The following is a 26,538-nucleotide window of genomic DNA, read 5'->3' on the forward strand; positions in this document are numbered from 1 at the left end:
CTTCACAGTAAAAATCAAGGACGCACACTCCGAAGCAAAAGACATCAAAGCAGGTGTTCCACAAGGAAGCGTCCTAGGACCCATACTATACACATTATACACGGCCAACATTCCAACAACTACCAATAGCAAAATACTGACATTCGCGGACGACACAGCCGTGCTAGTCAGGCACACTAACCCTGTAACAGCAGCCACAATACTACAAGAGCACATCACAAAAATAGAAAAGTGGCTACAGGACAAACAAATCAAAGCTAACCCTGACAAATGCAACCACATTACATTCACATTGAGAAAACAGATAACACCAAACATCTTCCTGAACGGCACGCAAATAACACAAACAAGGCAAGTCAAATACCTTGGACTTCACATAGATACACACTTCACATGGAAACAGCACATCAAATCAATAATAGACAAGATACAGATAGCAAGGAGACAAATGTACTGGCTAACAAGCCGAAAATCCAAACTAAGCACAGAAAACAAACTGAAAATATATAAAATAATCATAAAGCCAATCTGGACATACGGAATTCCACTATGGGGAACAGCAGCAATGAGCCATATAAACAAAATAGAAACAATCCAAGCCAAAATCCTTAGAACAATGGTAAACGCCCCGTGGTACGTTAGAAACGAGGACATAAGGAAAGACCTCGGAATATCAACGGTCAAGGAGGAGATTACCAGATTCGCAACAAGATACAGAACAAGAATAGAAACACACCCGAACCAGCTGGCAGTTGAAACGTGCAACACAACAAACATCGCAAGAAGACTAAAAAGGAAACACCCAATAGACCTCATAAAAGATATAACTTAGAAAAAACGAAGCTGGCACCCCGCTGGGGGTAGCCGCCCACATGCTATATTATTTTTTTATTTATATTTTTTTTTTCTTCACCAACAAGATATAACACTTTACCAAATGTCCGTAAGGACAAATTGTAAAATAACCAAAATAAAAAAAAAAAAAAAAAAAAAAAAAAAAAACACGTTATTTCGTATTAGTATATAACGTTACACGTTATTACGTATTAGTATATAGCGTTACAAGTTAGTACGTAATAGTATATAATGTTATACGTTAGTACGTCATAGTATATAACGTTATACGTTATTACGTATTAGTATATAACGTTACACGTTAGTACGTAATAGTATATAACGTTATACGTTAGTACGTATTAGCATATAACGTTATACTTCATTGCGTAATAGTATATAACCTTATACGTTATTACGGAATAGTATATAACGTTATACGTTTTTACGTATTAGTATATAACGTTATACGTTATTACGTAATAGTATATAACGTTACACGTCATTACGTATTAGTATATAACGTTATATGTTAGTACGTAATAGTATATAACGTTACACGTTAGTACGTAATAGTATATAACGTTATACGTTATTACGTATTAGTATATAGCGGTACACGTTAGTACGTAATAGTATATAACGTTATACGTTATTACTTTTTAGTATATAACGTTATACGTCATTACGTAATAGTATATAACGTTATACGTTATTACGTATTGGTATATAACGTTACACGATATTACGTATTAGTATATAACGTTACACGTTATTACGTATTAGTATATTACGTTACACGTTATTATGTAATACTATATAACGTTATACGTCATTACGTAATAGTATATAACGTTATACGTTATTACGTATTGGTATATAACGTTACACGATATTACGTATTAGTATATAACGTTACACGTTAGTACGTAATAGTATATAACGTTATACGTCATTACGTAATAGTATATAACGTTATACCTTATTACGTATTAGTATATAACGTTGTACGTTAGTACGTAATAGTATATAACGATATACTTCATTACGTAATAGTATCTAACGTTACACGTTATTACGTATTAGTATATAACGTTACACGTTATTACGTATTAGTATGTAATGTTGTACGTTAGTACGTAATATTATATAACGTTACACGTTAGTACGTAATAGTATATAATGTTATACGTTAGTACGTCATAGTATATAACGTTATACGTTATTACGTATTTTATATATAACGTTACACGTTAGTACGTAATAGTATATAACGTTATACGCTATTACGTATTTTATATATAACGTTACACGTTAGTACGTAATAGTATATAACGTTATACGTTAGTACGTATTAGCATTAACGTTATACTTCATTGCGTAATAGTATATAACGTTATACGTTATTACGTATTAGTATATAACGTTATACGTCAGTACGTAATAGTATATAACGTTACAGGTTAGTACGTAATAGTATATTATGTTATACGTTAGTACGTCATAGTATATAACGTTATACGTTATAACATATTAGTATATAACGTTACACGTTAGTACGTAATATTATATTACGTTATAAATTAGTACGTATTAGTATATAACGTCACACGTTATTTCGTAATACTATATAACGTTATACGTCATTACGTTATAGTATATAACGTTATACGTTATTACGTAATACTATATAACGTTATACGTCATTACGCATTAGTATATAACGTTACACGTTATTACGTAATACTATATAACGTTATACGTCATTACGTAATAGTATATAACGTTATACGTTATTACGTATTAGTATATAACATTACACGTTATTTCGTATTAGTATATAACGTTACACGTTATTACGTATTAGTATATAGCGTTACACGTTAGTACGTAATAGTATATAATGTTATACGTTATTACTTATTAGTATATAACGTTATACGTCATTACGTAATGGTATATAACGTTATACGTTACTACGTATTGGTATATAACGTTACACGATATTACGTATTAGTATATAACGTTACACGTTATTACGTATTAGTATATTACGTTACACGTTATTACGTAATACTATATAACGTCATACGTAATTACGTAATAGTATATAACGTTATACGTTATTACGTAATACTATATAACGTTATACGTCATTACGTATTAGTATATAACGTTACACGTTATTACGTATTAGTATATAACGTTACACGTTACTACGTATTGGTATATAACGTTACACGATATTACGTATTAGTATATAACGTTACACGTTATTACGTATTAGTATATTACGTTACACGTTATTACGTAATACTATATAACGTCATACGTAATTACGTAATAGTATATAACGTTATACGTTATTACGTAATACTATATAACGTTATACGTCATTACGTATTAGTATATAACGTTACACGTTATTACGTAATACTATATAACGTTATACGTCATTACGTAATACTATATAACGTTATACGTCATTACGTATTATTATATAACGTTATACGTCATTACGTAATAGTATATAACGTTATACGTTACTACGTATTGGTATATAACGTTACACGATATTACGTATTAGTATATAACGTTACACGTTATTACGTATTAGTATATTACGTTATACGTCATTACGTAATAGTATATAACGTTATACGTTATTACGTAATAGTATATAACATTATACGTTATTACTTATTAGTATATAACGTTATACGTCATTACGTAATAGTATATAACGTTATACGTTATTACGTACTGGTATGTAACGTTACACGATATTACGTATTAGTATATAACGTTACACGTTATTACGTATTAGAACATAACGTTACACGTTATTACGTAATACTATATAACGTTATACGTCATTACGTAATAGTATATAACGTTATACGTTATTACGTAATACTATATAACGTTATACGTCATTACGTATTAGTATATAACGTTGCACGTTATTACGTAATACTATATAACGTTATACGTCATTACGTAATAGTATATAACGTTATACGTTATTACGTATTAGTATATAACGTTACACGTTATTACGTATTAGTATATAACGTTATACGTCATTACGTAATAGTATATAACGTTATACGTTATTACGTAATAGTATATAACGTTGTACGTTAGTACGTAATAGTATATAACGTTATACGTCATTACGTAATAGTATATAACGTTATACCTTATTACGTATTAGTATATAACGTTGTACGTTAGTACGTAATACTATATAACGTTATACGTCATTACGTAATAGTATATAACGTTACACGTTATTACGTATAAGTATATAACGTTATACGTTATTACGTAATACTATATAACGTTATACGTCATTACGTATTAGTATATAACGTTACACGTTATTACGTAATACTATATAACGTTATACGTCATTACGTAATAGTATATAACGTTATACGTTATTACGTATTAGTATATAACGTTACACGTTATTACGTATTAGTATATAACGTTATACGTCATTACGTAATGGTATATAACGTTATACGTTATTACGTAATAGTATATAACGTTATACGTTATTACTTATTAGTATATAACGTTACAAGTTAGTACGTAATAGTATATAACGTTACACGTTATTACGTAATAGTATATAATGTTATACGTTAGTACGTCATAGTATATAACGTTACACGTCATTACGTAATAGTATATAACGTTATACGTTATTACGTATTAGTATATAACGTTACACGTTATTACGTATTAGTATATAACGTTATACGTCATTACGTAATAGTATATAACGTTATACGTTATTACGTAATAGTATATAACGTTGTACGTTAGTACGTAATAGTATATAACGTTATACGTCATTACGTAATAGTATATAACGTTATACCTTATTACGTATTAGTATATAACGTTGTACGTTAGTACGTAATAGTATATAACGATATACTTCATTACGTAATAGTATCTAACGTTACACGTTATTACGTATTAGTATATAACGTTACACGTTATTACGTATTAGTATGTAATGTTGTACGTTAGTACGTAATAGTATATAACGTTACACGTTAGTACGTAATAGTATATAATGTTATACGTTAGTACGTCATAGTATGTAACGTTATACGTTATTACGTATTTTATATATAACGTTACACGTTAGTACGTAATAGTATATAACGTTATACGTTATTACGTTTTAGTATATAGCGGTACACGTTAGTACGTAATAGTATATAACGTTATACGTTATTACTTATTAGTATATAACGTTATACGTCATTACGTAATAGTATATAACGTTATACGTTATTACGTATTGGTGTATAACATTACACGATATTACGTATTAGTATATAACGTTACACGTTATTACGTATTAGTATATAACGTTACACGTTATTACGTAATGCTATATAACGTTATACGACATTACGTATTAGTATATAACGTTACACGTTATTACGTATTAGTATATAACGTTGTACGTTATTACATATTAGCATATAACGTTACACGTTAGTACGTAATAGTATATAACGTTATACATTAGTACGTATTAGCATATAACGTTATACTTCATTGCGTAATAGTATATAACCTTATACAATATTACGTATTAGTATATAACGTTACACGTTATTACGTATTACTATATAACGTTATACGTCAGTACGTAATAGTATATAACGTTACACGTTAGTACGTAATAGTATATAACGTTATACGTCATTACGTATTAGTATATAACGTTACACGTTATAACGTATTAGTATATAACGTTATACGTCAGTACGTAATAGTATATAACGTTATACATTATTACGTAATAGTATATAACGTTACACGTTAGTACGTATTAGTATATAACGTTATACGTTATTACGTCTTAGTATGTAACGTTATACCTCATTACGTGTTAGTACATAACGTTATACGTTAGTACGTAATATTACATAACGTTATACGTTATTACGTAATAGTATATAACGTTATACGTTATTACGTCATAGTATATAACGTTATACGTTATTACATATTAGCATATAACGTTACACGTTAGTACGTAATAGTATATAACGTTGTACATTACTACGTATTAGCATATAACGTTATACTTCATTGCGTAATAGTATATAACCTTATACGTTATTACGGAATAGTATATAACGTTATACGTTTTTACGTATTAGTATATAACGTTATACGTTATTACGTAATAGTATATAACGTTACACGTCATTACGTATTAGTATATAACGTTATACGTTAGTACGTAATAGTATATAACGTTACACGTTAGTACGTAATAGTATATAACGTTATACATTAGTACGTATTAGCATATAACGTTATACTTCATTGCGTAATAGTATATAACCTTATACGTTATTACGGAATAGTATATAACGTTATACGTTTTTACGTATTAGTATATAACGTTACACGTTAGTACGTATTAGTATATAACGTTATACGTTATTACGTGTTAGTATGTAACGTTATACCTCATTACGTGTTAGTACATAACGTTATACGTTAGTACGTAATATTACATAACGTTATACGTTATTACGTATTGGTATATAACGTTACACGATATTACGTATTAGTATATAACGTTACACGTTATTACGTATTTGTATATAACGTTACACGTTATTACGTAATACTATATAACGTTATACGTCATTACGTTATAGTATATAACGTTATACGTTATTACGTAATACTATATAACGTTATACGTCATTACGTATTAGTATATAACGTTACACGTTATTACGTAATACTATATAACGTTATACGTCATTACGTAATAGTATATAACGTTATACGTTATTACGTATTAGTATATAACATTACACGTTATTTCGTATTAGTATATAACGTTACACGTTATTACGTATTAGTATATAACGTTACACGTTATTACGTATTAGTATATAACGTTATACGTCATTACGTATTAGTATATAACGTTACACGTTATTACGTATTAGAATATAACGTTATACGTCAGTACGTAATAGTATATAACGTTATACATTATTACGTATTAGTATATAACGTTACACGTTATTACGTATTAGTATATAACGTTATACGTCAGTACGTAATAGTATATAACGTTACACGTTAGTACGTAATAGTATATTATGTTATACGTTAGTACGTCATAGTATATAACGTTATACATTATTACGTAATAGTATATAACGTTACACGTTAGTACGTATTAGTATATAACGTTATACGTTATTACGTGTTAGTATGTAACGTTATACCTCATTACGTATTATTACATAACGTTATACGTTAGTACGTAATATTACATAACGTTATACGTTATTACGTAATAGTATATAACGTTATACGTTATTACGTCATAGTATATAACGTTATACGTTAGTACGTAATATTACATAACGTTATACGTTATTACGTAATAGTATATAACGTTATACGTTTTTACGTATTAGTATATAACGTTATACGTTATTACGTAATAGTATATAACGTTACACGTTATTACGTATTAGTATATAACGTTACACGTTAGTACGTAATAGTATATAGCGTTATACGTTATAACTTATTAGTTTAAAACGTTATACGTCATTACGTGATAGTATATAACGTTATACGTTATTACGTATTGGTATATAACGTTACACGATATTACGTATTAGTATATAACGTTACACGTTATTACTTATTAGTATATAACGTTACACGTTATTACGTAATACTATATAACGTTATACGTCAGTACGTAATAGTATATAACGTTATACGTTATTACGTGTTAGTATGTAATGTTGTACGTTAGTACGTAATAGTATATAACGTTACACGTTAGTACGTAATAGTATATAATGTTATACGTTAGTACGTCATAGTATATAACGTTATACGTTATTACGTATTTTATATATAACGTTACACGTTAGTACGTAATAGTATATAACGTTATACGCTATTACGTATTTTATATATAACGTTACACGTTAGTACGTAATAGTATATAACGTTATACGTTAGTACGTATTAGCATTAACGTTATACTTCATTGCGTAATAGTATATAACGTTATACGTTATTACGTTTTAGTATATAGCGGTACACGTTAGTACGTAATAGTATATAACGTTATACGTTATTACTTATTAGTATATAACGTTATACGTCATTACGTAATAGTATATAACGTTATACGTTATTACGTATTGGTATATAACGTTACACGATATTACGTATTAGTATATAACGTTGCACGTTATTACGTATTAGTATATAACGTTACACATTATGACGGAATACTATATAACGTTATACGTCAGTACGTAATAGTATATAACGTTACACGTTAGTACGTAATAGTATATTATGTTATACGTTAGTACGTCATAGTATATAACGTTATACGTTATTACTTATTAGTATATAACGTTATACGTCATTACGTAATAGTATATAACGTTATACGTTATTACGTATTGGTATATAACGTTACACGATATTACGTATTGGTATATAACGTTACACGATATTACGTATTAGTATATAACGTTACACGTTATTACGTATTAGAACATAACGTTACACATTATTACGTAATACTATATAACGTTATACGTCATTACGTATTAGTATATAACATTACACGTTATTTCGTATTAGTATATAACGTTACACGTTATTACGTATTAGTATATAGCGTTACACGTTAGTACGTAATAGTATATAATGTTACACGTTATTACGTATTAGTATATAACGTTATACGTTAGTACGTAATAGTATATAACGTTACACGTTAGTACGTAATAGTATATAACGTTATACGTTATTACGTATTAGTATATAGCGGTACACGTTAGTACGTAATAGTATATAACGTTATACGTTATTACTTATTAGTATATAACGTTATACGTCATTACGTAATAGGATATAACGTTATACGTTATTACGTATTGGTATATAACGTTACACGATATTACGTATTAGTATATAACGTTACACGTTATTACGTATTAGTATATTACGTTACACGTTATTACGTAATACTATATAACGTTATACGTAATTACGTAATAGTATATAACGTTATACGTTATTACGTAATACTATATAACGTTACACGTTATTACGTAATACTATATAACGTTACACGTTATTACGTAATACTATATAACGTTATACGTTATTACGTAATAGTATATAACGTTATACGTTATTACTTATTAGTATATAACGTTACAAGTTAGTACGTAATAGTATATAACGTTACACGTTATTACGTAATAGTATATAACGTTACACGTTATTACGTATTAGTATATAACGTTACACGTTATTACGTATTAGTATATAATGTTATACGTCAGTACGTAATAGTATATAACGTTACACGTTAGTACGTAATAGTATATTATGTTATACGTTAGTACGTCATAGTATATAACGTTATACGTTATTACATATTAGTATATAACGTTATACGTCATTACGTAATAGTATATAACGTTATACGTTATTACGTAATAGTATATAACGTTATACGTTATTACTTATTAGTATATAACGTTATACGTTATTACGCATTGGTATATAACGTTACACGATATTACGTATTAGTATATAACGTTACACGTTATTACGTATTAGAACATAACGTTACACATTATTACGTAATACTATATAACGTTATACGTTAGTACGTAATATTACATAACGTTATACGTTATTACGTAATAGTATATAACGTTATACGTTATTACGTCATAGTATATAACGTTATACGTTAGTACGTAATATTACATAACGTTATACGTTATTACGTAATAGTATATAACGTTATACGTTTTTACGTATTAGTATATAACGTTATACGTTATTACGTAATAGTATATAACGTTACACGTTATTACGTATTAGTATATAACGTTACACGTTAGTACGTAATAGTATATAGCGTTATACGTTATAACTTATTAGTTTAAAACGTTATACGTCATTACGTGATAGTATATAACGTTATACGTTATTACGTATTGGTATATAACGTTACACGATATTACGTATTAGTATATAACGTTACACGTTATTACTTATTAGTATATAACGTTACACGTTATTACGTAATACTATATAACGTTATACGTCATTACGTTATAGTATATAACGTTATACGTTATTACGTAATACTATATAACGTTATACGTCATTACGTATTAGTATATAACGTTACACGTTATTACGTAATACTATATAACGTTATACGTCATTACGTAATACTATATAACGTTATACGTCATTACGTATTAGTATATAACGTTATACGTTATTACGTGTTAGTATGTAACGTTATACCTCATTACGTGTTAGTACATAACGTTATACGTTAGTACGTAATATTACATAACGTTATACGTTATTACGTAATAGTATATAACGTTATACGTTATTACGTCATAGTATATAACGTTATACGTTAGTACGTAATATTACATAACGTTATACGTTATTACGTAATAGTATATAACGTTATACGTCATTACGTATTAGTATATAACGTTGCACGTTATTACGTAATACTATATAACGTTATACGTTATTACGTATTAGTATATAACATTACACGTTATTTCGTATTAGTATATAACGTTACACGTTATTACGTATTAGTATATAGCGTTACAAGTTAGTACGTAATAGTATATAATGTTATACGTTAGTACGTCATAGTATATAACGTTATACGTTATTACGTATTAGTATATAACGTTACACGTTAGTACGTAATAGTATATAACGTTATACGTTAGTACGTATTAGCATATAACGTTATACTTCATTGCGTAATAGTATATAACCTTATACGTTATTACGGAATAGTATATAACGTTATACGTTTTTACGTATTAGTATATAACGTTATACGTTATTACGTAATAGTATATAACGTTACACGTCATTACGTATTAGTATATAACGTTATACGTTAGTACGTAATAGTATATAACGTTACACGTTAGTACGTAATAGTATATAACGTTATACGTTATTACGTATTAGTATATAGCGGTACACGTTAGTACGTAATAGTATATAACGTTATACGTTATTACTTTTTAGTATATAACGTTATACGTCATGACGTAATAGTATATAACGTTATACGTCATTACGTAATAGTATATAACGTTATACGTTATTACGTATTGGTATATAACGTTACACGTTATTACGTAATAGTATATAACGATATACTTCATTACGTAATAGTATCTAACGTTACACGTTATTACGTATTAGTATATAACGTTACACGTTATTACGTATTAGTATGTAATGTTGTACGTTAGTACGTAATAGTATATAACGTTACACGTTAGTACGTAATAGTATATAATGTTATACGTTAGTACGTCATAGTATATAACGTTATACGTTATTACGTATTTTATATATAACGTTACACGTTAGTACGTAATAGTATATAACGTTATACGCTATTACGTATTTTATATATAACGTTACACGTTAGTACGTAATAGTATATAACGTTATACGTTAGTACGTATTAGCATTAACGTTATACTTCATTGCGTAATAGTATATAACGTTATACGTTATTACGTTTTAGTATATAGCGGTACACGTTAGTACGTAATAGTATATAACGTTATACGTTATTACTTATTAGTATATAACGTTATACGTCATTACGTAATAGTATATAACGTTATACGTTATTACGTATTGGTATATAACGTTACACGATATTACGTATTAGTATATAACGTTGCACGTTATTACGTATTAGTATATAACGTTACACATTATGACGGAATACTATATAACGTTATACGTCAGTACGTAATAGTATATAACGTTACACGTTAGTACGTAATAGTATATTATGTTATACGTTAGTACGTCATAGTATATAACGTTATACGTTATTACTTATTAGTATATAACGTTATACGTCATTACGTAATAGTATATAACGTTATACGTTATTACGTATTGGTATATAACGTTACACGATATTACGTATTGGTATATAACGTTACACGATATTACGTATTAGTATATAACGTTACACGTTATTACGTATTAGAACATAACGTTACACATTATTACGTAATACTATATAACGTTATACGTCATTACGTATTAGTATATAACATTACACGTTATTTCGTATTAGTATATAACGTTACACGTTATTACGTATTAGTATATAGCGTTACACGGTCGTACGTAATAGTATATAATGTTACACGTTATTACGTATTAGTATATAACGTTATACGTTAGTACGTAATAGTATATAACGTTACACGTTAGTACGTAATAGTATATAACGTTATACGTTATTACGTATTAGTATATAGCGGTACACGTTAGTACGTAATAGTATATAACGTTATACGTTATTACTTATTAGTATATAACGTTATACGTCATTACGTAATAGGATATAACGTTATACGTTATTAAGTATTGGTATATAACGTTACACGATATTACGTATTAGTATATAACGTTACACGTTATTACGTATTAGTATATTACGTTACACGTTATTACGTAATACTATATAACGTTATACGTAATTACGTAATAGTATATAACGTTATACGTTATTACGTAATACTATATAACGTTACACGTTATTACGTAATACTATATAACGTTACACGTTATTACGTAATACTATATAACGTTATACGTCATTACGTAATAGTATATAACGTTATACGTTATTACGTATTAGTATATAACGTTACACGTTATTACGTATTAGTATATTACGTTACACGTTATTACGTAATACTATATAACGTTATACGTAATTACGTAATAGTATATAACGTTATACGTTATTACGTAATACTATATAACGTTATACGTCATTACGTATTAGTATATAACGTTACACGTTATTACGTAATGCTATATAACGTTATACGTCATTACGTAATACTATATAACGTTATACGTCATTACGTAATAGTATATAACGTTATACGTTATTACGTAATAGTATATAACGTTATACGTTATTACTTATTAGTATATAACGTTATACGTCATTACGTAATAGTATATAACGTTATGCGTTATTACGTATTGGTATATAACGTTACACGATATTACGTATTAGTATATAACGTTACACGTTATTACGTATTAGAACATAACGTTACACGTTATTACGTAATACTATATAACGTTATACGTCATTACGTATTGGTATATAACGTTACACGTTATTACGTAATACTATATAACGTTATACGTCATTACGTAATAGTATATAGCGTTATACGTTATTACGTATTAGTATATAACGTTACACGTTATTACGTATTAGTATATAACGTTATACGTCATTACGTAATAGTATATAACGTTATACGTTATTACGTAATAGTATATAACGTTATACGTTATTACTTATTAGTATATAACGTTACAAGTTAGTACGTAATAGTATATAACGTTACACGTTATTACGTAATAGTATATAACGTTACACGTTATTACGTATTAGTATATAACGTTACACGTTATTACGTATTAGTATATAATGTTATACGTCAGTACGTAATAGTATATAACGTTACACGTTAGTACGTAATAGTATATTATGTTATACGTTAGTACGTCATAGTATATAACGTTATACGTTATTACATATTAGTATATAACGTTATACGTCATTACGTAATAGTATATAACGTTATACGTTATTACGTAATAGTATATAACGTTATACGTTATTACTTATTAGTATATAACGTTATACGTCATTACGTAATAGTATATAACGTTATACGTTATTACGCATTGGTATATAACGTTACACGATATTACGTATTAGTATATAACGTTACACGTTATTACGTATTAGAACATAACGTTACACATTATTACGTAATACTATATAACGTTATACGTCATTACGTATTAGTATATAACGTTTTACGTTATTACGTATTAGTATATAACGTTATACGTTATTACGTGTTAGTATGTAACGTTATACCTCATTACGTGTTAGTACATAACGTTATACGTTAGTACGTAATATTACATAACGTTATACGTTATTACGTAATAGTATATAACGTTATACGTTATTACGTCATAGTATATAACGTTATACGTTAGTACGTAATATTACATAACGTTATACGTTATTACGTAATAGTATATAACGTTATACGTCATTACGTATTAGTATATAACGTTGCACGTTATTACGTAATACTATATAACGTAATACGTTATTACGTATTAGTATATAACATTACACGTTATTTCGTATTAGTATATAACGTTACACGTTATTACGTATTAGTATATAGCGTTACAAGTTAGTACGTAATAGTATATAATGTTATACGTTAGTACGTCATAGTATATAACGTTATACGTTATTACGTATTAGTATGTAATGTTGTACGTTAGTACGTAATAGTATATAACGTTACACGTTATTACGTATTAGTATATAGCGTTACAAGTTAGTACGTAATAGTATATAATGTTATACGTTAGTACGTCATAGTATATAACGTTATACGTTATTACGTATTAGCATATAACGTTATACTTCATTGCGTAATAGTATGTAACGTTATACCTCATTACGTGTTAGTACATAACGTTATACGTTAGTACGTAATATTACATAACGTTATACGTTATTACGTAATAGTATATAACGTTATACGTTATTACGTCATAGTATATAACGTTATACGTTAGTACGTAATAGTACATAACGTTATACGTTAGTACGTAATATTACATAACGTTATACGTTATTACGTAATAGTATATAACGTTATACGTTAGTACGTATTAGCATATAACGTTATACTTCATTGCGTAATAGTATATAACCTTATACGTTATTACGGAATAGTATATAACGTTATACGTTTTTACGTATTAGCATATAACGTTATACGTTATTACGTAATAGTATATAACGTTACACGTCATTACGTATTAGTATATAACGTTATACGTTAGTACGTAATAGTATATAACGTTACACGTTAGTACGTAATAGTATATAACGTTATACGTTATTACGTATTAGTATATAGCGGTACACGTTAGTACGTAATAGTATATAACGTTATACGTTATTACTTTTTAGTATATAACGTTATACGTCATGACGTAATAGTATATAACGTTATACGTTATTACGTATTGGTATATAACGTTACACGATATTACGTATTAGTATATAACGTTACACGTTATTACGTATTAGTATATTACGTTACACGTTATTACGTAATACTATATAACGTTATACGTCATTACGTAATAGTATATAACGTTATACGTTATTACGTATTGGTATATAACGTTACACGTTATTACGTAATAGTATATAACGGTATACTTCATTACGTAATAGTATCTAACGTTACACGTTATTACGTATTAGTATATAACGTTACACGTTATTACGTATTAGTATGTAATGTTGTACGTTAGTACGTAATAGTATATAACGTTACACGTTAGTACGTAATAGTATATAATGTTATACGTTAGTACGTCATAGTATATAACGTTATACGTTATTACGTATTTTATATATAACGTTACACGTTAGTACGTAATAGTATATAACGTTATACGCTATTACGTATTTTATATATAACGTTACACGTTAGTACGTAATAGTATATAACGTTATACGTTAGTACGTATTAGCATTAACGTTATACTTCATTGCGTAATAGTATATAACGTTATACGTAATTACGTAATAGTATATAACGTTATACGTTATTACGTAATACTATATAACGTTATACGTCATTACGTATTAGTATATAACGTTACACGTTATTACGTAATACTATATAACGTTATACGTCATTACGTAATACTATATAACGTTATACGTTATTACGTAATAGTATATAACGTTATACGTTATTACTTATTAGTATATAACGTTATACGTCATTACGTAATAGTATATAACGTTATGCGTCATTACGTAATAGTATATAACGTTATACGTTATTACGTAATAGTATATAACGTTATACGTTATTACTTATTAGTATATAACGTTACAAGTTAGTACGTAATAGTATATAACGTTACACGTTATTACGTAATAGTATATAACGTTACACGTTATTACGTATTAGTATATAACGTTACACGTTATTACGTATTAGTATATAATGTTATACGTCAGTACGTAATAGTATATAACGTTACACGTTAGTACGTAATAGTATATTATGTTATACGTTAGTACGTCATAGTATATAACGTTATACGTTATTACATATTAGTATATAACGTTATACGTCATTACGTAATAGTATATAACGTTATACGTTATTACGTAATAGTATATAACGTTATACGTTATTACTTATTAGTATATAACGTTATACGTCATTACGTAATAGTATATAACGTTATACGTTATTACGTATTGGTATATAACGTTACACGATATTACGTATTAGTATATAACGTTACACGTTATTACGTATTAGAACATAACGTTACACATTATTACGTAATACTATATAACGTTATACGTCATTACGTATTAGTATATAACGTTTTACGTTATTACGTATTAGTATATAACGTTACACGTTAGTACGTAATAGTATATAACGTTATACGCTATTACGTATTTTATATATAACGTTACACGTTAGTACGTAATAGTATATAACGTTATACGTTAGTACGTATTAGCATTAACGTTATACTTCATTGCGTAATAGTATATAACGTTATACGTTATTACGTTTTAGTATATAGCGGTACACGTTAGTACGTAATAGTATATAACGTTATACGTCATTACGTAATAGTATATAATGTTATACGTTAGTACGTCATAGTATGTAACGTTATACGTTATTACGTATTTTATATATAACGTTACACGTTAGTACGTAATAGTATATAACGTTATACGTCATTACGTATTAGTATATAACGTTACACGTTATTACGTAATAGTATATAACGTTATACGTTATTACTTATTAGTATATAACGTTATACGTCATTACGTAATAGTATATAACGTTATACGTTATTACGTCATAGTATATAACGTTATACGTTATTACATATTAGCATATAACGTTACACGTTAGTACGTAATAGTATATAACGTTATACATTAGTACGTATTAGCATATAACGTTATACTTCATTGCGTAATAGTATATAACCTTATACGTTATTACGGAATAGTATATAACGTTATACGTTTTTACGTATTAGTATATAACGTTATACGTTATTACGTAATAGTATATAACGTTACACGTCATTACGTATTAGTATATAACGTTATACGTTAGTACGTAATAGTATATAACGTTACACGTTAGTACGTAATAGTATATAACGTTACACGTTAGTACGTAATAGTATATAACGTTACACGTTATTACGTAATAGTATATAACGTTATACGTTATTACGTAATAGTATATAACGTTACACGTTATTACGTATTAGTATATAACGTTACAAGTTAGTACGTAATAGTATATAACGTTACACGTTATTACGTATTAGTATATAACGTTATACGTTATTACGTAATAGTATATAATGTTATACGTTATTTCGTATTAGTATATAACGTTACACGTTATTACGTATTAGTATATAGCGTTACAAGTTAGTACGTAATAGTATATAATGTTATACGTTAGTACGTCATAGTATATAACGTTATACGTTATTACGTATTAGTATATAACGTTATACGTTAGTACGTCATAGTATATAACGTTATACGTTATTACGTATTTTATATATAACGTTACACGTTAGGACGTAATAGTATATAACGTTATACGCTATTACGTATTTTATATATAACGTTACACGTTAGTACGTAATAGTATATAACGTTATACGTTAGTACGTATTAGCATTAACGTTATACTTCATTGCGTAATAGTATATAACGTTATACGTTATTACGTTTTAGTATATAGCGGTACACGTTAGTACGTATTAGTATATAACGTTATACGTTTTTACGTAATAGTATATAACGTTACACGTCATTACGTATTAGTATATAACGTTATACGTTAGTACGTAATAGTATATAACGTTACACGTTAGTACGTAATAGTATATAACGTTACACGTTAGTACGTATTAGTATATAACGTTATACGTTATTACGTGTTAGTATGTAACGTTATACCTCATTACGTGTTAGTACATAACGTTATACGTTAGTACGTAATATATCATAACGTTATACGTTATTACGTAAAAGTATATAACGTTATACGTTATTACGTCATAGTATATAACGTTATACGTTATTACATATTAGCATATAACGTTACACGTTAGTACGTAATAGTATATAACGTTATACATTAATACGTATTAGCATATAACGTTATACTTCATTGCGTAATAGTATATAACCTTATACGTTATTACGGAATAGTATATAACGTTATACGTTTTTACGTATTAGTATATAACGTTATACGTTATTACGTAATAGTATATAACGTTACACGTTATTACGTATTAGTATATAACGTTATACGTCAGTACGTAATAGTATATAACGTTACACGTTAGTACGTAATAGTATATAACGTTATACGTCATTACGTATTAGTATATAACGTTACACGTTATTACGTATTAGTATATAACGTTATACGTCAGTACGTAATAGTATATAACGTTATACATTATTACGTAATAGTATATAACGTTACACGTTAGTACGTATTAGTATATAACGTTATACGTTATTACGTGTTAGTATGTAACGTTATACCTCATTACGTGTTAGTACATAACGTTATACGTTAGTACGTAATATTACATAACGTTATACGTTATTACGTATTGCTATATAACGTTACACGATATTACGTATTAGTATATAACGTTACACGTTATTACGTATTTGTATATAACGTTACACGTTATTACGTAATACTATATAACGTTATACGTCATTACGTTATAGTATATAACGTTATACGTTATTACGTAATACTATATAACGTTATACGTCATTACGTATTAGTATATAACGTTACACGTTATTACGTAATACTATATAACGTTATACGTCATTACGTAATAGTATATAACGTTATACGTTATTACGTATTAGTATATAACATTACACGTTATTTCGTATTAGTATATAACGTTACACGTTATTACGTATTAGTATATAACGTTACACGTTATTACGTATTAGTATATAACGTTACACGTCATTACGTATTAGTATATAACGTTACACGTTATTACGTATTAGAATATAACGTTATACGTCAGTACGTAATAGTATATAACGTTATACATTATTACGTATTAGTATATAACGTTACACGTTATTACGTATTAGTATATAACGTTATACGTCAGTACGTAATAGTATATAACGTTACACGTTAGTACGTAATAGTATATTATGTTATACGTTAGTACGTCATAGTATATAACGTTATACGTTATTACATATTAGTATATAACGTTATACGTCATTACGTAATAGTATATAACGTTATACGTCATTGCGTATTAGTATATAACGTTACACGTTATTACGTATTAGTATATAACGTTATACGTCAGTACGTAATAGTATATAACGTTATACATTATTACGTAATAGTATATAACGTTACACGTTAGTACGTATTAGTATATAACGTTATACGTTATTACGTGTTAGTATGTAACGTTATACCTCATTACGTGTTAGTACATAACGTTATACGTTAGTACGTAATATTACATAACGTTATACGTTATTACGTAATAGTATATAACGTTATACGTTATTACGTCATAGTATATAACGTTATACGTTAGTACGTAATATTACATAACGTTATACGTTATTACGTAATAGTATATAACGTTATACGTTATTACGTCATAGTATATAACGTTATACGTTATTACACATTAGCATATAACGTTACCCGTTAGTACGTAATAGTATATAACGTTATACATTAGTACGTATTAGCATATAACGTTATACTTCATTGCGTAATAGTATATAACCTTATACGTTATTACGGAATAGTATATAACGTTATACGTTTTTACGTATTAGTATATAACGTTATACGTTATTACGTAATAGTATGTAACGTTATACCTCATTACGTGTTAGTACATAACGTTATACGTTAGTACGTAATATTACATAACGTTATACGTTATTACGTATTGGTATATAACGTTACACGATATTACGTATTAGTATATAACGTTACACGTTATTACGTATTAGTATATAACGTTACACGATATTACGTATTAGTATATAACGTTACACGTTATTACGTATTAGTATATAACGTTACACGTTATTACGTAATACTATATAACGTTATACGTCATTACGTAATACTATATAACGTTATACGTTATTACGTCATAGTATATAACGTTATACGTTAGTACGTAATATTACATAACGTTATACGTTATTACGTAATAGTATATAACGTTATACGTCATTACGTATTAGTATATAACGTTGCACGTTATTACGTAATACTATATAACGTTATACGTTATTACGTATTAGTATATAACATTACACGTTATTTCGTATTAGTATATAACGTTACACGTTATTACGTATTAGTATATAGCGTTACAAGTTAGTACGTAATAGTATATAATGTTATACGTTAGTACGTCATAGTATATAACGTTATACGTTATTACGTATTAGTATATAACGTTACACGTTAGTACGTAATAGTATATAACTTTATACGTTAGTACGTATTAGCATATAACGTTATACTTCATTGCGTAATAGTATATAACCTTATACGTTATTACGGAATAGTATATAACGTTATACGTTTTTACGTATTAGTATATAACGTTATACGTTATTACGTAATAGTATATAACGTTACACGTCATTACGTATTAGTATATAACGTTATACGTTAGTACGTAATAGTATATAACGTTACAAGTTAGTACGTAATAGTATATAACGTTATACGTTATTACGTATTAGTATATAGCGGTACACGTTAGTACGTAATAGTATATAACGTTATACGTTATTACTTTTTAGTATATAACGTTATACGTCATGACGTAATAGTATATAACGTTATACGTTATTACGTATTGGTATATAACGTTACACGATATTACGTATTAGTATATAACGTTACACGTTATTACGTATTAGTATATTACGTTACACGTTATTACGTAATACTATATAACGTTATACGTCATTACGTAATAGTATATAACGTTATACGTTATTACGTATTGGTATATAACGTTACACGTTAGTACGTAATATTATATAACGTTATACATTAGTACGTATTAGTATATAACGTCACACGTTATTACGTAATACTATATAACGTTATACGTCATTACGTTATAGTATATAACGTTATACGTTATTACGTAATACTATATAACGTTATACGTCATTACGTATTAGTATATAACGTTACACGTTATTACGTAATACTATATAACGTTATACGTCATTACGTAATAGTATATAACGTTATACGTTATTACGTATTAGTATATAACATTACACGTTATTACGTATTAGTATATAACGTTATACGTCATTACGTAATAGTATATAACGATATACTTCATTACGTAATAGTATCTAACGTTACACGTTATTACGTATTAGTATATAACGTTACACGTTATTACGTATTAGTATGTAATGTTGTACGTTAGTACGTAATAGTATATAACGTTACACGTTAGTACGTAATAGTATATAATGTTATACGTTAGTACGTCATAGTATGTAACGTTATACGTTATTACGTATTTTATATATAACGTTACACGTTAGTACGTAATAGTATATAACGTTATACGTTATTACGTTTTAGTATATAGCGGTACACGTTAGTACGTAATAGTATATAACGTTATACGTTATTACTTATTAGTATATAACGTTATACGTCATTACGTAATAGTATATAACGTTATACGTTATTACGTATTGGTGTATAACATTACACGATATTACGTATTAGTATATAACGTTACACGTTATTACGTATTAGTATATAACGTTACACGTTATTACGTAATACTATATAACTTTATACGACATTACGTATTAGTATATAACGTTACACGTTATTACGTATTAGTATATAACGTTGTACGTTATTACATATTAGCATATAACGTTACACGTTAGTACGTAATAGTATATAACGTTATACATTAGTACGTATTAGCATATAACGTTATACTTCATTGCGTAATAGTATATAACCTTATACAATATTACGTATTAGTATATAACGTTACACGTTATTACGTATTACTATATAACGTTATACGTCAGTACGTAATAGTATATAACGTTACACGTTAGTACGTAATAGTATATAACGTTATACGTCATTACGTATTAGTATATAACGTTACACGTTATTACGTATTAGTATATAACGTTATACGTCAGTACGTAATAGTATATAACGTTATACATTATTACGTAATAGTATATAACGTTACACGTTAGTACGTATTAGTATATAACGTTATACGTCAGTATGTAATAGTATATAACGTTATACGTTATTACGTCATAGTATATAACGTTATACGTTAGTACGTAATATTACATAACGTTATACGTTATTACGTAATAGTATATAACGTTATACGTTATTACGTCATAGTATATAAAGTTATACGTTATTACATATTAGCATATAACGTTACCCGTTAGTACGTAATAGTATATAACGTTATACATTAGTACGTATTAGCATATAACGTTATACTTCATTGCGTAATAGTATATAACCTTATACGTTATTACGGAATAGTATATAACGTTATACGTTTTTACGTATTAGTATATAACTTTATACGTTATTACGTAATAGTATGTAACGTTATACCTCATTACGTGTTAGTACATAACGTTATACGTTAGTACGTAATATTACATAACGTTATACGTTATTACGTATTGGTATATAACGTTACACGATATTACGTATTAGTATATAACGTTACACGTTATTACGTATTAGTATATAACGTTACACGATATTACGTATTAGTATATAACGTTACACGTTATTACGTATTAGTATATAACGTTACACGTTATTACGTAATACTATATAACGTTATACGTCATTACGTAATACTATATAACGTTATACGTTATTACGTCATAGTATATAACGTTATATGTTAGTATGTAATATTACATAACGTTATACGTTATTACGTAATAGTATATAACGTTATACGTCATTACGTATTAGTATATAACGTTGCACGTTATTACGTAATACTATATAACGTTATACGTTATTACGTATTAGTATATAACATTACACGTTATTTCGTATTAGTATATAACGTTACACGTTATTACGTAGTAGTATATAGCGTTACAAGTTAGTACGTAATAGTATATAATGTTATACGTTAGTACGTCATAGTATATAACGTTATACGTTATTACGTATTAGTATATAACGTTACACGTTAGTACGTAATAGTATATAACTTTATACGTTAGTACGTATTAGCATATAACGTTATACTTCATTGCGTAATAGTATATAACCTTATACGTTATTACGGAATAGTATATAACGTTATACGTTTTTACGTATTAGTATATAACGTTATACGTTATTACGTAATAGTATATAACGTTACACGTCATTACGTATTAGTATATAACGTTATACGTTAGTACGTAATAGTATATAACGTTACACGTTAGTACGTAATAGTATATTATGTTATACGTTAGTACGTCATAGTATATAACGTTATACGTTATTACATATTAGTATATAACGTTACACGTTAGTACGTAATATTATACACCCTTGGACAAAAAGATAGCACATGTGTGCTATCATTAATTTCTCATAGATAGAGTCCGAATTTCCCAAGTTTGACGAATGGCATATAAACAGTACCTTGTAGTAATAAGGTATATGAGCTTGAAACTGTATCTTCGCTATTCCTCTTGTATTTATCAACAATGATTGTGAAATCCGGTCGGCGAAATGATAGCACACCAAGCATTTTGTTTCCATTCCTTAGTATTTCTGTGTATTCTGAGTGGTGTAGACGTAGTGAAAAGTAGAAGAATTTCATTAGAAACCTTACAAATTTCGATTCAAACAATGGGACGTGGAAAACAGCTAAATAGTGAAGAGATTCAAACAGTTTTGAAATTAAAGAAAGAAAACTTTACTATTTCTAAAATTGCAAAAGTTCTCAGTAGAAGTCGGAAAGTCATTTATAATTTACTGAAAGATGTAAATAATTATGGAACAAAAAAAAGCAGTGGGAGACCTTCCGCGATTAGTACTCGTGAAAAACGTGCAATTTTACGTGCCGCGTCAAATTCGCTTCTCACGTCACGTGAAATTGCAGAAAAAGTTGGCGTAAAAACTAATCCTCGGAATGTCAGACGTGTACTACAACAATCCGCGCACATAAAGCGGATGAAATTAAAACGAAGACCAGCTCTAAAGCAGATTCACAAGGAGCATCGATTATATTTTGCAAAAGAACATATACGGTGGAACAAGAAGTGGAGGAAAGTTATATTTACAGATAAAAAAAGATTTAATTTAGATGGCCCAGATGGATTCAATTTTTACTATCATGATGTAAGAAAAAAAAAATTGTCACAAATACGGCGTCAAATGGGTGGAGGTAGCATTATGCTTTGGGCAGGTATTGGGTATAACGGAAAGACTGATTTAATATCAATTCGCAGCAAGATGAATGCTATAACCTATCGTAATTTGATACAAAATCAAATTGCAAAGTACGCAACACATATTGCGAGACAAGATTTTATTTTTCAGCAAGATAATGCTGCAGTTCACACCGCTAAGGTTGTGAAAGAATATTTTTCAACAGAAAATATTGCAGTTTTGGACTGGCCTGCATGCTCCCCCGATTTAAACATAATCGAAAACTGTTGGAGTAAATTAAGCAATGCCGTTTATAGAGAAAATAGGCAATTTGAAAGTATTAATCAGTTAAAAAAGTGCCTTGAAGAGGAATGGAGAAATATATCGCTGGATTATATTAGAAAACTATATCGTTCTTTGCCGAAACGAATGCTGGAGGTGGTGGAGAATAAGGGAGGATCCACACATTATTAAATTTTAAAAGGTTTTTTATTTTTGTACAATTTAGTAGATAATAAACACTACAACTTTTGAAAGTGTGCTATCATTTCGCCGACCGGATTTCACAATCATTGTTGATAAATACAAGAGGAATAGCGAAGATACAGTTTCAAGCTCATATACCTTATTACTACAAGGTACTGTTTATATGCCATTCGTCAAACTTGGGAAATTCGGACTCTATCTATGAGAAATTAATGATAGCACACATGTGCTATCTTTTTGTCCAAGGGTGTATAACGTTATACATTAGTACGTATTAGTATATAACGTTACACGTTATTACGTAATACTATATAACGTTATACGTCATTACGTAATACTATATAACGTTATACGTTATTACGTCATAGTATATAACGTTATATGTTAGTATGTAATATTACATAACGTTATACGTTTTTACGTATTAGTATATAACGTTATACGTTATTACGTAATAGTATATAACGTTACACGTCATTACGTATTAGTATATAACGTTATACGTTAGTACGTAATAGTATATAACGTTACAAGTTAGTACGTAATAGTATATAACGTTATACGTTATTACGTATTAGTATATAGCGGTACACGTTAGTACGTAATAGTATATAACGTTATACGTTATTACTTTTTAGTATATAACGTTATACGTCATGACGTAATAGTATATAACGTTATACGTTATTACGTATTGGTATATAACGTTACACGATATTACGTATTAGTATATAACGTTACACGTTATTACGTATTAGTATATTACGTTACACGTTATTACGTAATACTATATAACGTTATACGTCATTACGTAATAGTATATAACGTTATACGTTATTACGTATTGGTATATAACGTTACACGTTAGTACGTAATATTATATAACGTTATACATTAGTACGTATTAGTATATAACGTCACACGTTATTACGTAATACTATATAACGTTATACGTCATTACGTTATAGTATATAACGTTATACGTTATTACGTAATACTATATAACGTTATACGTCATTACGTATTAGTATATAACGTTACACGTTATTACGTAATACTATATAACGTTATACGTCATTACGTAATAGTATATAACGTTATACGTTATTACGTATTAGTATATAACGTTACACGTTATTACGTATTAGTATATAACGTTATACGTCATTACGTAATAGTATATAACGATATACTTCATTACGTAATAGTATCTAACGTTACACGTTATTACGTATTAGTATATAACGTTACACGTTATTACGTATTAGTATGTAATGTTGTACGTTAGTACGTAATAGTATATAACGTTACACGTTAGTACGTAATAGTATATAATGTTATACGTTAGTACGTCATAGTATGTAACGTTATACGTTATTACGTATTTTATATATAACGTTACACGTTAGTACGTAATAGT

Source organism: Bombus pascuorum, chromosome 2 (genome assembly GCF_905332965.1).
Source record: "Bombus pascuorum chromosome 2, iyBomPasc1.1, whole genome shotgun sequence".
Classification (NCBI taxonomy): domain Eukaryota; kingdom Metazoa; phylum Arthropoda; class Insecta; order Hymenoptera; family Apidae; genus Bombus; species Bombus pascuorum.